Source organism: Haemorhous mexicanus, chromosome 16, assembly GCF_027477595.1.
Source record: "Haemorhous mexicanus isolate bHaeMex1 chromosome 16, bHaeMex1.pri, whole genome shotgun sequence".
Taxonomy (NCBI): domain Eukaryota; kingdom Metazoa; phylum Chordata; class Aves; order Passeriformes; family Fringillidae; genus Haemorhous; species Haemorhous mexicanus.
The window spans coordinates 4,726,985-4,748,907 of record NC_082356.1 but is presented as its reverse complement, the minus strand read 5'-3'; the positions used below and the strand labels follow the sequence as shown (position 1 = coordinate 4,748,907).

At 50.3% G+C, this 21,923-nt stretch overlaps 1 long non-coding RNA gene across 1 annotated transcript; it reads left to right on the top strand.

Moving 5' to 3' along the window:
• Nucleotides 1–11,613: 11,613 nt before the first annotated feature.
• On the top strand, nucleotides 11,614–20,252 carry LOC132334699 (uncharacterized). The gene is made up of 4 exons (XR_009488440.1): nucleotides 11,614–11,690; nucleotides 18,354–18,420; nucleotides 19,078–19,137; nucleotides 20,007–20,252. It is a non-coding gene; the product is annotated as an uncharacterized LOC132334699 (long non-coding RNA).
• The last annotated feature ends 1,671 nt before the right edge of the window (nucleotides 20,253–21,923 follow it).

Below are 21,923 nucleotides of genomic sequence, written 5' to 3'. Positions count from 1 at the left end.
CAGGCCTCAGTTTGCTTTCACCTGGAGGGGCGTGCAGTACACCTGGAACCAATTGCCCCAGGGGTGGAAGCACAGCCCCACCATCTGCCATGGACTGATCCAGGCTGCACTGGAAAAGGGTGAGGCTCCAGAACATCTGCAGTACATCGATGACATCGCTGTGCGGGGGAACACAGCAATAGAAGTATTTGAGAAAGGAAGGAGGATCATCCAGATTCTGCTGGAAGCTGGCTTTGCTGTCAAGAAGAGCAAAGTCAAGGGACCTGCCCGAGAGATCCAGTTCCTGGGAGTAAAGTGGCAAGATGGACGGTGTCAGATTCCCACTGAGGTCATCAACAAGATCAACGTGATATCTCCACCAACCAGCAAGAAGGAAACACAAGCTTTCCTGGGGGCCATAGGGTTTTGGAGAATGCACATTCCCGAGTACAGCCAGATTGTGAGCCCTCTCTACCTGGTCACCCACAAGAAGAACAATTTCCACTGGGGCCCTGAGACGCAGGAAGCCTTTGCCCAGATCACGCAGGAGATCGCTCATGCAGTAGCACTTGGCCCAGTCAGGACAGGACCAGAGGTGAAGAATGTGCTCTACTCTGCAGCCAAGAACAATGGATTGTCCTGGAGCCTTTGGCAGAAGGTGCCTGGGGAGACTTGAGGCCGAGCACTGGGATTCTGGAGCCAAAGTTACAGAGGGTCCAAAGCCAACTCCACTCCCACAGAGAAGGAAATCTTGGCCGCCTATGAAGGAGTTCAAGCTGCCTCGGAGGTGATTGGCAGAGAAGCACAACTCCTCCTGGCACCTCGACCACCAGTGCTGGGGTGGATGTTTAAAGGAAAGGTTCCCTCTACTCACCACACCACCAACACTGCATGGAGCAAGTGGATTGCTCTTATCACACAGCGAGCTCGTATTGGAAACCTGAATCACCCTGGGATTTTGGAGATAATTACAAACTGGCTGGAAGGTGAGAACTTTGGTCTCACTGACGAAGAGGAGCAGGAACAAGTGACACGGGCTGAGGAAGCTCCACCATCCAACCAACTACCAACAGAGGAAACACGCTACGCTCTTTTCACTGAAGGTTCCTGTTGCATTGAAGGGATGAACCAGAAATGGAAAGCAGCCGTATGGAGCCCCACATGACAGGTTTCACAAGCTACCAAAGGAGAAGGTGGATCAAGTCAACTTGCTGAACTCAAGGCCATTCAGCTGGCCCTGGACATTGCTGAAATGGAAAAGTGGCCAAAGCTCTACCTTTATACTGATTCGTGAATGGTAGCCAATGCTCTGTGGGGCTGGCTGGAAAGGTGGAAAAAGGGCAACTGGCAACATAGAGCAAAGCCAGTCTGGGCTGCTGATGAGGGGAAAGACATTGCCTCTGGGGTAGAAAATCTGTCTGTGAAAGTCTGTCATTTAGATGCCCATGTCCCCAAGAGTAGAGCCAATGAGGAGCATTGAAACAATGAGCAGGTAGGTCAGGCTGCAGAGATAGAGGTGTCAAAGATAGACTTAGATTGGCAACATAAGAGGGAGTTATTCTCACCTTGATTGACCCATGATGCCTCAGGTCATCAGGGTAGAGATGTCATTTCTAAGTGGGCACGAGACCGAGGGGTGGATCTAACCATGGACAGTGTTTCTCAGGTTATCCATGACTGTGAGATGTGTGCTGCCATCAAGCAGGCCCCGCGAGTGAAGCCCCTGTGGTATGGTGGGCGGTGGTCCAAGTACAGGTATGGGGAGGCCTGGCAGATCGACTACATCACACTGCCCCAGACACCCCAGGGCAAGCTCTACGTGCTGACCATGGTAGAAGCCACCACAGGATGGTTGGAGACCTACCCTGTGCCTCATGCCACTGCCCAGAACACCATCCTGGGCCTGGAAAAGCAAGTCCTGTGGAGACATGGCACCCCTGAGAGAATTGAGTCAGGCAACAGGACCCATTTCAAGAATGGCCTTATCAACACCTGGGCCAGAGAACACAGTATTGAATGGATATATCATATCCCCTATCATGCACCAGCTGCTGGGAAAGTTCAACGGTGTAACAGACTACTTCTGACTACCCTGAAGGCACTTGGCAGGGGAACCTTCAGAAATTGGGAAATGAACTTAGGAAAAGCAGCCTGGATGGTAAACACCTGAGGGTTCATCAATCGAGCTGGTCCTGCCCAGTCTGAACCCCTGCACACAGTGGATGGAGATAAAGTCCCTGTGGTACCCATGAAAGGTATTTTAGGAAAGACTGTTTGGATTAATCCCACCTCAGGCAAAGACAAACCCATCCATGGGATTGGTTTTGCCCAAGGACCTGGTTACACTTGGTGGGTAATGCAGAAAGATGGAGAAAGCCGTTGTGTACCACAGGGAAACCCAGTCTTCAGTGAGAAGTGTGTGTAAGGTTTCATTGTGATGCAGATGGAAATAGAGTAAGGGGTGGATAATGTCCTGGATTGCAAGGTAATTAATGTGTATATTCTATTTTCCATCTGTTAGAGTTGTGGCAGTTATCTTCTGTTAATTGGGCAGTTTTCTTTATCTCTTCCACAAACCAATCCTCCCTCTGGGAAATATCTTCTGTCCATGGGCCATTGAGTGTCACTGCATAAAATTGCTGATAAAATTACATCATTCCATTGGGAGATGCTCCATGCAGGGGGAGGAGCCAAGCATTCCTACCTGGACATAATCTGAGATTTTGGGATACCAGAGCAGCCTTTTCCCACTGGATTCCCACAGGAGCTGCTGTCTTCTCCACTGGATTCCCAGAGGAAGACCAGGCCCATCTACAGCACCCCTGGACCTTCAGAGGAAAACTCCACCCTTCTACAGGATCACTGCTCCAACAGAACCCCATCTGTCACTGCAGCCACCATTTAATGGGACTGCTGCCAACACCCTGACACACAGGGAGTCAGGTTGTGTTCTGAGTCTGTCAGTGGTTTTTTTGCTGTCTGTATGGTTGCATTTGTATTTTTAGTTTTCCCAGTAAGAAACTGTAATTCCTATTCCCGTATCTTTATCTGAGAGCCTTTTAATTTCAAAATTGTAATCATTTGGTGGGAGGGGGTTTCCATTTTTCATTTCAGGGGAGGTTTCTGCCTTCCTTAGCAGATACCTGTCTGTCCTGGTTTAGGGCAAATTTGGGAGAGAATCCCCAAAAAGGGCTTCTCCAAAAAACAAACCCACATGGCCCCTCCCCACAACCAGTTCGGGAAGAATTCCTCGGAGAGAAGTGGAAAGAACCTGTTTATTTGACAAGCACAGCACCCCCAACACCCAAAATGAACAATACCGGATGACACCGCTCTTTCACTGCTCTGAAAAAGATGACAAATTCAGAAAGTCTCTCCTGGGGGTGGTCGCTGTTATCAGTCCCTCTGGCACTGGGGCAGCTGCTGCAGTCACAAGATGCAAACGCTCTCTCGGTGTTTCCCAGGTCCCAGTCCGGAGCACGTCGGTAGATCCAAACAGGAAGGGGAGACAGTCCAGGAAGAAATTTGGACTGTTTAGCTAAATTAACTAATGAGAAGAGGGAAAAAAGCAAGAGCAAGCAAAAGCAAAGAAAAAGCAGAGCAGAAGCAAGAGCAAAAGCAAAAAGCAGGGCAAAAAGCAAAAAAGCAGCAGTATGTACTGGTGCTATCTGGATGTCCGCCGAGTGGCTGATAAGAGGCCCAAAACAAAACTTTCACTCTGCCAGTCTTAAAGGCACAGAACATAATATCCAGCATAACACAGATGAGTGGGGATACCAGTCACCCCAGGACACTGTCTTTTCAAACCAAGACAGTTGGACACACAGAATTTTAGAGGCAGAATATCAATTTCAGCCATGGACACCTGGAGGTGAAGGACGGTTCTTTTCCATAGGAAGGAAAACACAGAACACTGGTGTTTCAGGGCCAGATGAAAGGCAGCAATCAGAGGCCAAGGCCAGGCAGATCTCTCTGTCCTGGCAGCTTTTGTCTGAAAGCAGCCCTTGGATATCGGGAGTTTTGGAGGTGGAATCCCAATTTTGGCCATTTCAGCATAGATATAAAGGATGGTTCTTTTCCACAGGAAGGAGAGCACAGAGCCCAAGTGTTTCAAAGGCAGAAGAGGAGACAGGTGGCTCCTGGGAGGCCAAGCCAGCCAGACCTGTTTGTCCAGGCAGCTTTCATCACCGAGAAATCCTTGGATATACAGAATTTGGGGGGCTGAGTTTCAGTTTCAGCCCTGGACATCCTGATGAAAATGACAGTTCTTTTCCATTGGAAGGAAAGCACCGAGCCCCAGTGTTTCAAAAGCAGGTGAGAGGAAGCCCCCAAGAGGCCAAGGGCAGCCAGACCTGTCTGTCCTGGCAGTTTTCACTTGGGAGCAATCCTTGGATGGACAGAGTTCTGGAGGTGGAATCCCACTTTGTCCATGAGCACCTGGTCGAGGTGGATGGTTTTTCCATAGGAAAGAAAAGCACAAACTTCAAGAGTTTATGAAGAAGATGAGAGGTGGCCTCCCATGGGCCAAGGCAGCCAGAGCTGTCTCTCCTGGCACCTTCCATCTGTGGGAAGTCTTTGGACATAGGGAATTTTGGAGGTGGAATCTCAGTTTTGGTTGTGGGTGCCTGGAATGGAAGAAGAGTTCTTTTCATGAGGAAAGCTCAGAGCCCCAGTGTTTCAAAGGCAGATGAGAAACAGCCCTCAGGAAACCAAGGCCAGCCAGACTTGTATCTTCTAGCAGGTTTTGTCTGGGAGAAATCCTTGGATATGGAATTCAGGAGGTGGATTCCCAACATTGGCCAAGGGGACCTAGACATGAAAAGTGCTTTTTTTCCCATAGCAAAGAAAAGCACATGGTCCCAGTGTTTCAAAGGCAGAATAGAGGTGGCCTCAGGGTGGTCAAGCCAGCCAGGTCTGTCTGTCCTGGCAGATTTCATATGGGAACAATCTGTGCATACAAGGAAATATGGAGAAGGAATCCCAATTTTGGCAATGGACACCTGGAAAGAGGGACAGTTCTTTCCATAGGAAGGAGAGCACAGAGCCCCAGTGCTTCAGGGGCTGATGAGAAGCAGGCCTCGACATGCCAAGGTCAGCCAGACTTGTCAGGGGGCCCCGAGAAGGCCAAGCCAGTCAAACAGTCAAGACCTGTTCCATGTTCCCTGGGTTCCATGGGGCCCCACAGTATCACAATGGTCTCCTTGGTTCCATGAATCCCTGTAGTGTGACAATATTCTCCTTGTCACAATGTTCCCCTTGCTTCTGTAGAGTCACAATGGATCTTTGCTTCCATGAGGTCTTGCAATGTCACAATGGCTCCTTGGTTCTATGGCCCCACGTCTTCATCCTTGAGCCTTGGTTCCATAGGGTCCCTGAGTTTCACAACTGTCTTCTTGATTCCATGAGGCACCAGAGTGTCACAATGGTCTCTGATTCCATGAGGTTCCATAGTGTCACTATGGTGTCCTTGGATCTGCATTGCCTCCATGGCCCCTTGGTTCCATGAGTTCTGTACTGTCAGCAATGGATTCTTTGTTCCAAAGGGGCCTTGATGTGTCCCAAGGGCTCCTTGGTTCTGTGACATTCCAAAGTGTCATGTACGGAAAATCACACAATGGAAAGCCGGTGTCAATAAAGGAGACAGAGGAGTCCTGCAACTTTATTCCAATAAAGGGAAAGAGTCCACCAGGGCACACACCCACGGGGTTTTCTCTCTCGAGGTTCCAGAGGGTGCAGCCTCCTTTTATCCAAACTCCTGGCCACATGTTGCCTTCTTCCTGTCCCCATTGGCAGGGAGGTACTGGGAAGGTTCAGCCTTCCCAAACCACCTGTCACATTTTCCCCTCTTGAACCTGTCATTTTATCCCAAAGTTCATAAACTCAAGCTTGTGCAGACCCACGTGTCTGTTTCAGGAGCCAACCTGTCTGGGCTCTGTAATGAAGTTAATGGAGACATTAAGACCATTTCAAAGATGTTAACACCAAAACCTTCACCCATCGAACTGTCTGTAAAGAATCTTCCCTATCAGTCACAATGGACTCCTCATTTCCATGGGGCCCCACTCTGTCACAAGGGCCCCTTGGCTCCATGAGGTTCCCCAGTGTCACCCTGGTGTCCTTGGATCCGCATTATCACAACTGACCCACAGTTCCATGAGGGTCCCCAGTGTCACCATGGTCGCTGTCTGAGGCTGGATGAGATCAATGTCCTCAGACACCTTGGGATGAGCTGTCAGTCAGTCACACAGTGGGGACAGCGCTGAGCCAGCCCTGACTGCCTGAGCAATCACAAATCCCACCTGGGGGGAGCCCCACAAAGGCCCAGGGGCTTAAAAACACAGAGCACAAGGTCAGCCCCTGGTATGGACCCTGCCTTCTCCTGGGGTTTGGGTCTCCCCCACACTGGAACCCCAGGAACTTGGAGCCATATGCGTGTCCTTCTAGAGCTTCTGTCTTTCTGTCTCTCTCTTTCCTCCCCTTCTAATGCTCTTTCTATGGAACATTTTTGGGTACCTCAACAACCTAATTGTTTAAAGGTTTCCAGGTTCAATGGGCCAAGTTAATGAAGTTCCTGCTATGATAAGTGTTTTATGTTGAATTGGATGTTACATTGAATCATTTTCCAAAGTTTCTTGGATTTTTGTACTTTGCCTGTAAAATTTTGTGTCATTTTGACCTCTTGAGAATATCTGGTTGGTGTTTCTTCCTGTGAAATACAAAGCTGTGTTTCGTGTCAGGTACATACAGGCAATGTGTGTATTTGTGATTGTGATATGTGTGGAGGCCGACAATGGGACAGTTGCAAATTTTAATAATAACTGAGGAAAGAAAGCAGGGAAGAAGGCCTTTGAACCTCTCTTTTCTTTGCAATTAACTTTGGTTGATTTAGGAGCATTTGAATTAAAGCGTTAACGATGTTGCTTTTTGCTTGTAGTCAGGCCTTAAAGAGTGCTGCAAAAATAACCCTTTTGAAGTATAATTTTAGAATATTGCTTGTATCCTTGAAACTAGAGTTTTGGAATCTATATAGAGGATATATGCTTATCTCACGCCTTAACAAAACAGAGAAAAACAGCTTGAGAAAGGAAGATGAACATCATCTCAAGGATTTATAATTTCGACCAAGGGAAGCTGGACATCACTGTTATGAGATTTATAGTCATTGCAATTAAAAAGGTGGAGCCACATCTGGGGAGCTGGACTTCACGAGATGGGATTCGTCTTTATTCTTGTGGAAACCAGGACCAGTATTTCAGAAACTACTACTACTGTCTGGGGGCTACTCTTTTTTGGGATGCATCCTGAGAGAAACTAAGTCACAATAGTGTATAGAATTGTGATGTAAAAATTGGAAAATAGAAACTGCTGATGAGTAAAAATTGGAATAGAAAATGCTGAGAAAGCTTATGAGTACCCCTATAAATACCTGTAAGCCCCAACTATCGGTGTGCAGCTGGAGGGAAAACTTCCATTACTGTACCCAGCACTGTGTTGCTCATTCTTTTCCATATTAATTAATAAATTGATTGCTGCTTGAATATTGGCATAGTCAAGCTTCTTATTTGTAACAAAAGGCTGCCCAGGGAGTGCTGAGAGCAGATCCTTGAGGGCAGGAGTGCAGGGAGCCCAAGGCTCTGGGCAGGGAACTGCAATGCTGAGCAAGGCCTGGCTTGGCTGCAGGAAGCAGAAAGGCCAAGCCCTGAGCCCAGCCTGGGCCAGCAGGGCCTGTCCCTCACGGCTGGCTCGGGGCTCTTTGTGGGGCAGGGGGATGTGAGGGGCAGCAAGGACAAACGCCATCACCTGCAGCCCCTGCCAGCCTCCCCAGGGAGGCCGAGGGAGAACCAAAGTGCAGCCCCTGCCAGGAAAGTTCCTCCTGTGGGGCCTCCGGAGGCGCTGCCCGAGCCCAGGGCACAAAGGCCTGGGTGCCTGTGGCCCTGCCAGCCCTGCCCAGCCCTTGGCCATCTGTCCTGCAGGCTGTGCCCCCTGGGCGTGCTGCTCCTCTGCCCTGGCCGGCTGCACTCGCCCATCTCGCTGTGCCCCAGCATTTCTCACCCAGCGTTTCTGGGCCCTCCCTGGGCTCCCTGCACCCAGCGCTGCCGGCTCCTGGCACACAGAGCCCGGCCATGGCCCAGCCTCACGCTGGGACACCTCCAGCACCAACATTCTGCCCTGGGAGGGACTTTTCTTTCTCCTCAGCTCCAGGCTGAGCCTTCCAAGCTGCTCTTTGGGGAGGTTTCCTGCAGTTCCCACTGCCAAGGAAAGCTCTGTCTCCTGCTGGTCACAAACAGAGAAGGGCTGGAGGGAGATGTGGTGGTCAGAGGCTGTTTGGGGCACAGTGACCATGAAAATATTGAGTTTTAAAATATTCTGTGAAAGAAGGAGGGGCATCCACAGCACATCTACACCTGGCTGGATGGCCAGCCCAGATATTGGTGGTGAACACTGCTGCATCCAGCTGGCAGCCAGCCAGCAGTGCTGTCCCTCAGGGCTCTGTGCTGGGGCCAGTTCTGTTCAGTATTTTACTGACAACACAGATGAGGGTGTTGAGGCTTTCGTTAGTAAATCTGCAGATGACACTGAGCTGGGAGTGTGTGTCCTTCTGCTGGAAGGTAGGAGGGCTCTGCAGAGAGACCTGGAGCAGTTGGATGGATGGGCAGAGTCCAGTAAGATGAAGTTTAACAAGACCAAGTGCTGAGTTCTGCACTTTGGCCACAACAACCCCTGCAGGGCTACAGGCTGGGGACAGAGTGGCTGGACAGTGGCCAAGCAGAAATGGACCTGGGGTCACTGATGGACAGCAGGCTGGACATGAGCCAGCAGTGTGCCCAGGTGGGCAAGAAGGCCAATGGCACCTGGCCTGGATCAGGAATGGTGTGGCCAGCAGGAGCAGGGCAGTGATTCTTCCCCTGCACTCGGCACTGGTGAGGCCACACCTCAAGTGCTGTGTCCAGTTCTGGGCCCCCAATTTAGGAAGGCCGTGGAGGGGCTGGAGCATGTCCAGAGAAGGGAAACAAGGCTGGGGAGGGGTCTGGAACACAAGTCCTGTGAGGAGTGGTTGAGGGAGCTGGGGTTGTTGAGCCTGGAGAAGAGGAGAGCCAGAGGTGCCCTTATCACTCTCTACAACTTCCTGAATGGTGGTTGTGGTCGGATGTGGGTTGGTCTCTTTCTCCAGGTAGCAACTGATGGAACGAGAGGTCACAGTATCAAGTTGTGGCAAGGAAAATATAGGTTGGATATTAGGAAAAAATTTTTCACAGAAAGAGTGATGAAGTACTGGAATGGTCTGCCCAGGGAGGTGGTGGAGTCACCATCCCTGGATGTGTTTAAGAAAAGACTGGATGTGGCACTCAGTGCCATGGTTTAGTTGAGGTGTTAGGGTCAGGAGTGAGTGTCAGGATTGGATTCAATGATCTTGAAGGTCTCTTCCAGCCTTTTGTGATTCTGTGATTCTGTGTAGGTCTTCTGTCAGACCCTGAGAACTCTACAAATCCATTTCCCACAGGGAAGTCTGTACCTCTCAAGTATCTCAGCCAATGGGGAAAGACAGAGGGTTATGTGGATGGGAAAACAGCACTGAAAAGGAGGCTATGTCCTCAAAAAATTGGAGAGACCCCAGGGTAAATGTGTCATGGCCTCTCCCTTTGTTAGAATAAAGTTACAGGACCCTTTTGTCACCTTTTTGGACATAAACCTTTGGCATTGTGTAATTTGCATTGCTCAGTTGGCTTGGAAAAGGGGCGTGTTTCACCAGTCCCAGTGGCACTGACAGTTGTGATGGAATCATCACTTAACTTCCCTTGCAGGGTGTTTAATACAAAATAACCAGCTCCTGCTGCCAAAACTTCCAGCGTTTCCTTTCCCAGTGTAGCTGTTACCACAGGCTCTGCTGGGGATGAAACCTCTGGTCCCCTTCACAAGTACCCAGCTACTGCCATGAGGGAGTTTGGAGAAGTCCTGGGTTTTAGGCGAGGACACTTCTGCTTCCAGTGTCCCTCCATTTTAGAGTATGAGCATTGGTTTGTTCCCAATCTTCCTAATGAAGGTCGAGGAACTGAACTCCTTTCCTGCCACGAGACACAACCCCTTACTCCCTTGGGGCAGCAGTCCTTTGCTGATTCCTTTTTCTTCAGCTGGCATTATTTTCGAGTTAGTCACTTCCAGGTGGATTTCCTTTGATTTGTATGTACTGCCCATGCAATGTCAAGTAGTTCACCCACATCAGATGCATCTGTTTCCTGGATTTCCTGTAATTGTATTCAAATATTTTTAAGGACTATGCTATGTAAATAGGATGCCTTTTACCTTCCTCCTGAACTTTATTTTACCTTTATTGCTTTTTTATCTGTGCCTGCAGCCAGCCTTCTTAGTCCTCTGTTCACTGGGCTTTGCAACTGCATTTAAACCTTCTTTCTCTTGATAATTTAAATGCTTAGAGCAGATGTGTCCCATGCTACAAATACAACAACAACAACATTTAATAATTTTTTTTATTTTCCTTCTCTAAAGCCTAAACAAAAGTGAGAAACATTTCTGTATACATCACTTAATGTCATTTTGTTCTTGATGCAAGAATAGCATTGGTTGTAGCAGAAGGTTCTTGTCCCACCACCCGTTGCTCACTGCCATCTTCACCAGCCCATTCCATCATTCCATCATTCCAGAGGCTGGGCCATCACAGGGGATATCACAAATCCACTCAGTGCCTGCTTCTTGGCCAGGTGTCTGTTAGGTTGTTTTGGCAATGAGTACCATTGTCTGATTAAGTTAGTGTGCCCATAGCACTCATTTCGAAGCCCAGGACAGTGTCCCAGGCAGTGACAAGGGACACAGGGTCTGTCTGCAGTCGCCCAGCCATTGTTCTCATCACCACAGCACTCGCCGTGGTGGGTTTGGGGTATAGTCAGTCTGCCAGGCCTCCCCATACTTGCATTCCAGCCCTGATGAGCAAATCCCTCCCTAAACCGGTTCTTGAATTGGGAAGCTAAAAACTCTTTAATTTGATCTTTCTGAGCCCAAATCCTCCCTAAATGAGTGTTTCTTAGCTCCCTAAATTGGTGTTTCAGACACCAAAATATCCTTAAAAGGGTGTTTCTGAGCCTGGAATCTCTCTAAATTGCTGTTTCTGAGCTCAAAATATCCCAAAATTGCTTTCTTTGAGACTCGGAGCTACATAATTTTTTTTTCCCCCAGACAAAATCCACACAAAATCAGTGTTCTGGAGCCCCAGAGCCCTCAGATTGCTCTTTCTCAGCTCCAAAGCTCCTGAAATCACCATTATGGCCTCGAAGCTGCTGAAATAGGGATTCTAAGCCATGAAGTGCCCAAAATCAGTGTTCCAGAGCCCTGACGGCCACAACTCAAGCCCTGTGCCCAGTCTGCCATCAGCCTCTGGGGTTCACTCCCAGCGCTCCCAGTGCCCTCCCGGGGCATTCCTGGTGCCCCTGGGCGGCTCCCAGGAGCAGGGAGGGGCCGCTGGCTGTGCCCGTTTCCCACCCCAGCCAAGGAACCACGCCCTGATGGGAGCACTTTAACTGTTAGTTTTAAGGCATGTAGAAGATATGGGTTTATGACGATAAAAGGAAATGTTGAGGGAGGAGGGAGGAGCCTGTGGGGGTGGGAACGGGGGCGGGCAGGGTGGGATATAACCGGGATGAGGAGCGCCCAGTGCTCACAGCCCAGCGTGGAGCTGCTTCTTCCCAGCCCTGACCCAGGTAAGTGCCAGCCCCTTGCTCCCGCGTTTCCTCAGGGCTTGCTCCTTCTGCTCCCGAAATGGATGTTTCTCAGCCCAAAAGCTCTTGAAATCGCTGCTTTGGCGCTCCAAAGCGCCCTAAATGATTACTACAGAGCCCAAAATGGGCTTAAATTGTTTTTTTGGAGCCCAAAAGCTCTCTAAATTGTTCTTGCTGATCTGAAAATATCCCCAGATCACTCTTCCTGATTCCCAAAGCTCCCGACATGACTTTTTCTCAGCCTTGAACTCCCCAAATTAGGGTTTCATAGGCCTGCATGTCCCTAAACAGGTGTTTAAGAGAGCCCCAGTGCTCCCAAAATCAGTATTTCTGAACCCAAATGCTGTTTCAGGTCCCAAAAACTCCCCATGCAAGTGTTTTTGAGCCCCAGTGCTCCTGAAACTTCTGTATTCTCAGTTGTGAAATTCCCTAAATGCCAATTTTTTGAGGTCCAAAGTGTCTTGAAATGGTATTGCTGAGTCCCAAAGTACCCTAAATTGCTGCTTTTGAGCCCCAAGTCTCTGGACATTGAATTTTCGGAGCCCCAGAGCTCATTAAATGGGTGTTTCTGAGCTCCCCCAGTTGCTTTTCCTGAGCCGCAAAGCTTCTTGTGATCCAGTTTTGGGTACTGTAGTTCCTTCAACATGTGTTTCTGAGCCCAAGAGCTCCCTAAATTGGAATTTTGAGCTGAAAAGCTGACTAGAGGGGCCTTTCTGAGGCCAAAAGTTCCCCCAATCAGTACTTTTGAGCCAAATGCTCCCTAAATTAGTGCTTCTCAACCCCAATGCTGCCTAAAGTTTGGGTTTGTTCCGAGCCCAAAATCTCTCAAATCAGTGTTTGGGACCCCAAAGCTCCTAAAATCATTGAGTCCCAAAGCTCCAAGGCTTGCAGTTTCTTAGCCCAAATGCTCCTGAATGGGAGTTTCTGAACCCCTGAGAAGCCAAAATTGCTTGTTTTGATCTCAGAAGCTGCCTACATCTTTTTGTTTTTGGAGCCAAACCCATCCCTAGATGTTTTGGAAGGCTGTGCCTGAGTGCTGGTGGAATGCAGTGGAAAGGGAGAGACTCTGCCAGAGGAGTGTCAGGGAGGATGAGGATGGGAGGTGGGAAGAGCAGCTGGGATACCTGGAGATCCTCAACAGGAAGGGCAAAGGCTGACTTGTGTGAGTGAGCAGTGGGGTCAGAAAGGGGGGACACTGAACTGGCAGTTCAGAAACTCCCTGATCATCAGGGAGAGTTGGCAGAAGAGCTCTGGTGCAACCTAGAGGAGTCTCCAGGCCAGTGAGCAGGTTGCCATGGGGAATGGCAACTGCCCTGGCATTGATGGCCAGGCAAAGCAAAGGGCTCCAGCAGTGTGGGGATCTGGGAGCGATGGCTCAGCAGAGCTGCCTGGTGGGTGGAGTGGGGGATGCTCACGGGGACCTGGTCCTGCCCCACAAGGAAGGGCTGGTCAGGGCTGTGCTCCTCAGTGCCAGTCTGGCCTGTCACAGCCAGGAAATAGTGGGGTCCACTGAAGAACAGGGACTGAGGCCAGCAGCAGAGCACAGAGCTGGGGCTCCAGAGGAGAAGACTTTGATGTACTGAACTGTCGCAGTCCCCGGCTAGATGGTGACAGTGGGGGGGTGACAGTCCCCCTCTTTCGGGGCTCCGCAGAATCCCAGCTACCAGGGGAGGCCCAGCACAGAACAAAAAGACACAGAAGCAACAGGGGCCTGGGGTGGCACTGGGTCACTTTATTTGATGTTACACTCCCTGAGTCTTGGGGTCCCAGGCAAGGAGCTGGGGGCAAACAGCAGCTTTTAAAGGGGGGCAGGTCTCAAGGGAGGATACAGTGTAAGAACTGTGGGTGGAACACAAGGCAGGGAATACAAGGGAGGAAAACTGCTCGGAACAGGAGGGGTTCACAACTGGCTGTGGGAGGAAGGGGTTTGAAACTTGGCAGAAAAGTAGCTAAATAGCAAAAAGATAAAGCGACACCTGGCTCAACTGAATAACAAAGGCAGGTGTGTGTCCCTCTAAAATCAGGGGGAGAAAAACACCAAAAGGACAAATCAAACAATAACCTTCAAAATAAAAACACAATACAAGACTGAACCAGATGGTGTCAGGGGCAGCAGCTCTGGAGGGTTCCCACTCCCTCGGGCTCCTCCCTCCCCCCTAGCACTTCCTTTCTCGGTTTGACACCAATTTCCTGTAAATGCCTATCAGGAAATCTGAGAGGGGGCAGGGATGGTCTCTCCAAAAGCCAGGAGTAAAGCACTCATCTCCTGAGGCTCTCGGCTGAACTGACCGAGCTCCAGGGTGAAAAGGCAGCACTAGGGTGGTGGAGCACATGAGCCAGCAGCAAAGCAAGGCAGCAAAGCAAGGCAGCAGCACCCAGGGCTGTGTGAGCAGGAGCCCAGCCAGGGGAAGGGCTGACCCCCCTGCCCAGCACATTCACACCACACCTGCCCAGCCCCAGGGGGCTGTGGCACTCAGGAACCACTGCCCTGGTGGGTCACTGGGATGGCAATCCTCTTCCAGCTGTCCTTCACTGCTGGTGGGATTTCCTTAATATCAGTGTCTGCAACAGCAAAACCAACAACAAAATGTGACCCTGCCCAAACAGAACCGTCTGCAGCAGAGCAATCTGCACAGTCTTGCAGCCGCCCCTCTGGGCAAGGCCAGTGCAATCCCTGTTGGCCATACACAGCAGTGACACCCCCTCCTCACAAGGCTTCCAGGGCAGTGACCGTCCCTGGGCTGGGCACTGCTGAGGCCCCTCAAGTGCTGTGTCCAGTTCTGCCAGAGGGGATTGAGTGGGAAAAGCTCCCTGGACCATCCTGGGGCCTTCATTGGGCTTTGCTGAGGTTTGTAGGAGCCCTGCTGCCCTCCAGGGCTTTCAGTGTCTTTGCCTCATCTGTGCTGCAGAGGGTGGGAGACCACCAAGTTAATATTTCATGGATTTCCCCTTCTCACCCACTGTCTAGAGACACTAATCCAGCTCCTAATTCATTCATACAAAGCAAAAAAAATGGTCAATTCAGGCCTTACTTATTTATTTAATGGGTTTTTTGTCTGATAGCAAAAATTGTTGTTGTGGCTTTTACTACACATTATATTGGAGAAAAAGTAAAAAGTAAGTAGCATATTGATTAGGCACAGCCTGGATGCCATGAATATATTATGGAAAATTGTTTGTTTCTTTGATCTTGGCTGATCAGAAAAATTTTTAGTCCAAATATATAAAGAATAATTATTTCAGGGACTGAGTAGAACTTCATAAAATAAAATATAAAAATTAAAACAATAGCTCATCTTAGCACCCCAGACAAAGCATAATGAGATTTCACCACCACTCATACAATCCTCCTGGATTTAACTCAAAAACTGGTACTAATGTTGTATTAGACTCAATGCATAATTCAAAAAGTCTAATTTATTGGGCCTCTGTTGGCAGACCAGACTCTGTTGGTCTCTGGGCAACAGAGCCATCACTGGCAATGCAGAAGAGAAAGTTTCTTCCTTTTTTTTTTTTTCTGGCCATACTCTTTTTTTCTCCTCTCTCCCCATTCATTTTCCTTTTCCTTCTCCTCCTCTCTCCTGTCTTTCCCCCTTCATTTTTCCCTCCTCAAAGCTTCAACTTTGGCTCAGAATTGCAGATCTGGCCCTGCATAAAATAAATTTCCTGTCTAAAGCAGTTGTCAGCGCTTCTTCTAAATATGAGAGACCAAGAGAACAATTTGTCTCTGACTGTGAGAAGTGGGGTGACCCATCCCTGGAAGCACAACCATCTTTCCATGAGTGGTAATCTGAGCTAATGTCTGTGTTCATCAGTTACCAATGGCAGAGGCACATCCAGGACAGCTCCACGTGCACATCATCTGTTCATTGTTACTGTTTGAGAAGCCATCACGCTATTGCTCTGCCTTCAGGAGAAATCCTTCAAACTCTGAGTGTTTTATGCCATTTATACGCTTTCCCTCCTTTCAGGCCAGGAAAAAAGAGCAAAAAGGATGAGATAGAGCAGGGCTCAATCCTGGGAAAGCACCCCTGGCATTTCCTGTCTGATGCCTTCAGTTAGACCCGTGGGAAAGCCACGGGCCCTGGGGCTGTGAGTTCTCTTGGGTCTCTGCTGGCATTTCTCTGTTTCTAATCCTCAGTGGAGCTCTTTTCCTCACCCGGGTCTATCCTCCCCTTGAACACCAGGAAAGCTTTCTTGCATGCAGCAGCTTTTGGCAAGGGCTTCCTTAATTCAGTCCAGGTCCTCCTCCTTCTCTGGAACATGGCCAAAGAAAACAGAAAGTCACAGGGAGCAGACAGCCCAGGGAAGTGGAGTGCAAGAAAGAGGGAGAGCAGAGCAAGGCAGCGAGCTGTGCCCTGAGCAGACCTTTCCTCACTCCTGAGCAGTCCCTGTCTCTGCCTTCACCTCATCACTGCTGCTCTGATGGATTGCTCAGAAGGGACAGGTGGCTTTGTTGGAAGGGTCAGCAGGGCCCTGCTTTCTCTAGCTGGCTGTGCAGAAGAGAATATTTAGGAAACTTCCCAGTCTGACCCTTCCCAAGGCTCTCTGGCCATCACACTCCAGCCACCAGAAGTGTTCAGTGCTGGGACTGGAGCCCCTCCACAGCAGTGGCTGCAATGCCCCAAGGGCCCTGCTGGACTCCCCACACCCCCCTCCCACACCCAGCCCCCGTGTCCTCCCTGGTTCCAGGCCAGGTTTCCCAGAGCAGTCTCAGCTGTCTGACTCCATAAAGCCATTTATTCCCAGTGCAGTAACACAGGAACAGCCTGAGCTGGTCCCCCAACAAGGGAGCCCCTCAGTTTTATCCCCTCACAGTCTGCATGCCCAAGGCTCAAGTCTGGCTCTTCCTTCCAGCCCTCAGTTCCTGCTGGGTCTCTCGGTGTCCCTTCCCCAGCTGTGCCACCACTCTTGGTGCCCTTTGTTGGCAGTTCATGAGCTCTTGTCTCGGGCTCCCACTTGGAGCTCAACTTGCTGGGCTGTGCCAACCTCATGGTTGGTCTTTAGTTTTCTCTGTGTTCAGTTCCAGCCATGTAGCCTCTCTGCAGGGGCTGCAGGGCTCTCAGGTCTCAGCCGTGCTGGGGAAGGGAATTTGATGATAAGATCACAGCCAGGGCCAGCCCTGCTCCGTCCCGAGCTCCGCAGCCTCCCCCCATTCCTGCCCAGCTGCTGCTGGGGCCCGGCCTGGCCAGAACGGGGCCGAAGGGGGGAGCCGGTGGCTGGCCCGGGGAGGGGGAAAAAGCCCAGCCAGAACAGGGCGAAGGGGGGAACCGGCGGATGGCCCAGGGAGGGGGGAAAGGCCCGGCCAGAACGGGGCCGAAGGGGGGAACCGGCGGGAGGCCCAGGGAGGGGGGAAAGGCCCGGCCAGAACGGGGCGAAGGGAGGAACCGGCGGGAGGCCCGGGGAGGGGGAAAAGGCCCGGCCAGAACGGGGCCGAAGGGGAGAACCGGCAGGAGGCCCAGGGAGGGGGAAAAGGGCCCGGCCTGCGGCAGGACTGTCTGGCCCGTCCCAGCTGAGACCGGGAGTGGGACTGGGGCCCACCACATCCTCACCGACCAGAAACGGGGTTTTTAGTCTTTAACATCTGTGTTTTGCAGAGGCGTGTTCAGCTTCGCAGTGGTACCATAGACTGTCAGATACACAAAAAGCTTTGCATCTCTTCCCCAAATTTTCTTCCCATTCCATAACACGACAAGAGTGAATACTGTAAAAAGGACACAAGTAATGAGATAAACAGGGCAGAAGATATCTCTCCTTTTTTGATGCCTTTATTAAAAGTGATCAGCTCAAGGTTGGGAGGCCCGATGGATCTGCAGGTTCGCCGTCACAGCTCCCTGGAGTGACTCGGAGGAGGAGGCAAATGCAGCCTTGTCCTCACGGGGGCAGAGCTGGGGGTCCACTGGGGGTCCAGCCTCACGAGAGCAGGCGGGGTCTATACACCCCTGGATCCCAATTTAGAGTTGGCAGTCTCGGGTCCTGGCTCCAATCATCATCTTCTGAAGTTGTGGTGAGGGACCATTAAGGTTTTCAGAGTCTCTGCTGGCTTCTCACCTCACCCCTGATGTCTAGAGACCACTTTGATCTCTGAATTCCATATTGGCTCGCTGGTTTAGGGGTTTATTAATTGCGTTTGGAATGGGGGCTTGCCCCACTGCATTTTGGCTCTAAACTTATCTGCATATCAACTCCTGGTCCCCTCCCCTCCACCGTCGGGGGTGGGGGGATGCCATCCTCCCACCTGGCCACAAGCAGGGTGATGCTGATACAATAGAGTGAATTCTCAACCATAGATGGCTAACGACCCGATACTTAACAGGTGATTACAACAAGCAGCTAACAAAAGCACTCCTCTGCCAGAACTGGTTAAACTTGTAATTCTACAACTTTTGGAAAAAAAATGGGTAACCCTTTTTTTGTTCATAACAGGTAACAAGAAAAGGGCATGGCTAATTTTTTTGCTAAGAGTTGCATTACTTGTTTAGACGGTGATGGAAGGGAAAACCAGTAAATTAAAAAACCCTGAGTAGATCAGAGGTTTGAGAAGTGTAAGGGACATATGTGTCCCCAAAAAGCTCTTAAACGCCCTTTTTAAATCCTTAGGGAAATATTGTAGTGAAGCTTCCTTTTTTTAATTTTTCTTTTCAGGTGAAGCAGTGGCTAGAAGAAATGAGCTTGTTGAGGAAAGCTGGAAAACACTTAGGTGGCGGCATAGGTAAAAAAGAGTGGGCTCGTGGATCCCATTGCTCTTGTCTGTGGCCATCCTTGGGAACCCTTGGGGTGGGATGGGATGTGTCGTGTTATCCCGGAGAGAAGTGAGGCCAGTGGAGGTCTCTCCCCTGAGCACGTTGCCTGCAGAACCCCTTCCTGAGCACAGCAGAAGGCCTGGCCTTTGGGGTGGGGTCAGTTTGGTCAGAGGGGTGACCTTCTCTGACCAGGGACATGTCCTACTCTAGCAGGGGGTGTTGCTGAGCAGGGCTTTGAGGGTCAGGCTGAAATGAATGTGCCAAGGGACAGTGAAGGGGCCTGGGAGGTCCCTCTCCACTCCCGGAGTGTGAGGCCGAAGAGTCTCACCTTCTTGTGGGTGGCTGGGCTGTGGTGGGACTGAGGTACCTGTGTGGTGCCTGAGTGCTGTGGCAGCTGAGGCAGCTCCCTGGCCCAGGAGAGCCTCAGTGGGCCCCGAGGATCAGGAACCCCCCAGCACTGCTGAGGTGCTCCTGGTCAACAGGAGCTCATGGCTCCTGGGCCAGCTGGGGGATGTGTTCTGCCCCAGAACCTGCTCAGTGCAGTCCTGGAGTTCCCTGGGGAAAGGTCCTTATTAAATGTCCTGGTTTTCTTTTTTTTTTTTTTTTCATATGTACTTCATGTTCAGTATCTGCGATTATTTGGTATGTGGTTGAGAAAGTCCTAGACCTGATATTCGACAAATCCAGTAAGTGTGCTGGGTCCCATTGCTCTTGTCTGTGGCCATCCTTGGGAACCCTTGGGATGGGATGGGATGGGATGGGATGGGATGGGATGGGATGGGATGGGATGGGATGGGATGGGATGGGATGGGATGGGATGGGGTTTGGGTGGGATGGGATGTGATGTGTTATCCCTGAGAGAAGTGAGGCCAGTGGAGGTCTCTCCCTTGAGCATGTTGCCTGCAGAACCCCTTCCAGAGCACAGCAGAAGGCCTGGCCTTTGGGGTGGGGTCAGTTTGGTCAGAGGGGTGACGTTCTTTGACCAGGGACATGTCCTACTCTAGCAGGGGGTGTTCCTCACAATTGGTAATGGTTTCAAAGACATAGCACATCCCTTCTGGGATTTCCTTTCCTTTCTTTGAACACTAAAGGGGGAATCTCACCCTAGGCTTAGCTACAGGGACAAAAGGCAGAAGCCTTTCTGTGCAGGTGAGTGCCAGTCCTTGCCCACCTGGAAACTCAACCCTGCCAAGCAGGAAGGAGATCCAGAGGTCTGTTGTGCATGAGGGCTTGGTGCAGTCAGATCAAGCAATCCCACCTGTCGATAAATTCCCATTTCCAAAGGCCTCCAGCCAGTCCTTTGTTACATTGCCCATCCCCATGCAGATGCCCAGGATCCCAGGGTGCAGAGATGTCCCAGCAGTGGGCTTCTCTCAGCACAGACCAGAACAGCCTGGAGGAGAGGAAACCAAAAACCAACCTGTAGAAGACCCAAGAAGAGACCCTCGAAAAGAGACTTTAAAACAGAGGAGTTCATCATCCTCAGGCAGGATGGGTGGGCTCCCCTTCAGACAAGCAATGTCAGTTTCCCACTGACACCAATCCTTTTCTACAGCAGGGACAAATGTGGAGGGCAAAACACCCATGGAACGTGACATAGATGAAGACTTCCAGAAGCCCAGTTTCAGGGTGCCGAAGTTCACGGACATCAACAGTATGAGCCGGTGAAGCCAAATTTATTATCCCTAAGAGGGCTATATTTATAGTAAGTTTCTACTGTCCGCGCATCTCTAGCTAATACATGATTGGTTAATCCTAGCTGTTCACATGTCTAAAATAAAATGCTGATTGGATCATCTAATTTTTCACGTGTCTTGCTGTGGTCATCTGACCCACCCATTGCTTTCTCTTTTTTCTTACTTTCTCAAACTTGCTGACAAACTTGCTGAGTCTTGATGGCTCTTCTTCCTGTATCATTCGCAAGGATATACCGACCCCATTTCTGAATATGTCCATTATTCATTGTTTGTGAACGTGTCCGTTGTCCATTATCCCAAGCAGGCTGGATTGGGCATCGGCTGAATATGGCCATTGTCCTGCAAAAACTCCTCAATCTGCAAAAAATCTTCAACACCCCAGAGTCTGACCCTGCCCCACAGCCCACCTCAGAAATGAACCATCCAGATTGGATGGGGGTTCTGGTGAAGGAGATGGGCCAGATGCTGAAGGAGTACATTTCTCCAGCTGGTGAGAAATCCTCCCCTTGCCAAAAAGAGGGAGAGTCTGATGGTGCAGCAGTGGAACCCACAGATGTTACAACCATCCAGGTTCCAGCTGAACTGCAGAGGCAGTCACAGCCAGCAGCATTCGCCCCTGCAGAAACAAGGAGGTCTAAGATGAAATCATAACACCCAGGTAAGGATAAGAATGGAGGGCCCTCACAACCCACAGGGGAGCCAGTGGTTGAGATCATCACTGAGTCCCTGACATACAAAAGTGACGGAGTCGACGGGAGACAAGCACATCCGATGATGATCAACAAGTCTCAATTTATTGATTTAACATGCGTGCTCTTATAACAGTGATAATAAGGCTCATACATATTGCAAAACTAAAGCTCACTATTGGTTCGCTATAAGAGGTCAGCTCAACCTTTGCTATCAGGTACTCAGGATGCCTATGTTTTCTCCCCTCATTAGCTAGTCTCTGCTTCTGCATCCCGTTATCGTATAACTTCCTGCTCAAGGACACTCTGGCCCTGCCAAAGGCCCCCGACCAGAGGCCCATTGCTTTACCAGCTGTATTTTATCATGTCCCTTCTCTTCAAGCCACGTCTCCACAAAACTCTCCACACAAAAGTCTCTGTAATCTGCACAAAGACATTTTACAACGGGGAAATGAGGCTTAAACAACCTGGTTACTCGGGGTCTGGGTCCTTTTGGGTACAGGTGTGCAACTGGATGGTGGTGAGGCACGGAATTTGGGACTCTTGACCCAGGACTCAGGTATGAATGAGATTTTTGTAAGAGTGTCAGGGTCCCTTTCCCTCTGGGAGTGGCTTTTAATGAGTGTCAGAGAGAGGTTTGTCCACAGGGAGAGAATGCAGGAGCACCACCATAGAATGTACTGGAAGACCCTCGAGGAAGGGATCCAACAGCTGAGAGAAGTGGCAGTATTGGAGGTACTCTTTGGGAGGGATGGACAGCATGACAATGACCCTGACAGAATCAGGTGCACAGGGCAAATGCTGTGGAGTCTGGCAGATCTGGGGCCATCTCAATACACCACCTTCACTGCAACGATTAATGCTGATACCAACCAAGAGACAGTGGGCTCTGTCACCAACAAGCTTAGAAATTGTGAGAGTATGATCGATGGCCCAATGCAGGCTCATGTCTGTGCTGTGATCAAGGACCTGATCAAAGAGGAAATGAGGGAGATGAAGGAGGAGGTGAGGAAGATCAATGCAGCACCTGTGCCAGTCACAGGCCCCAAAGTCAGAGCCCAACATCCCCTGGCTAAGGAGAGAGGG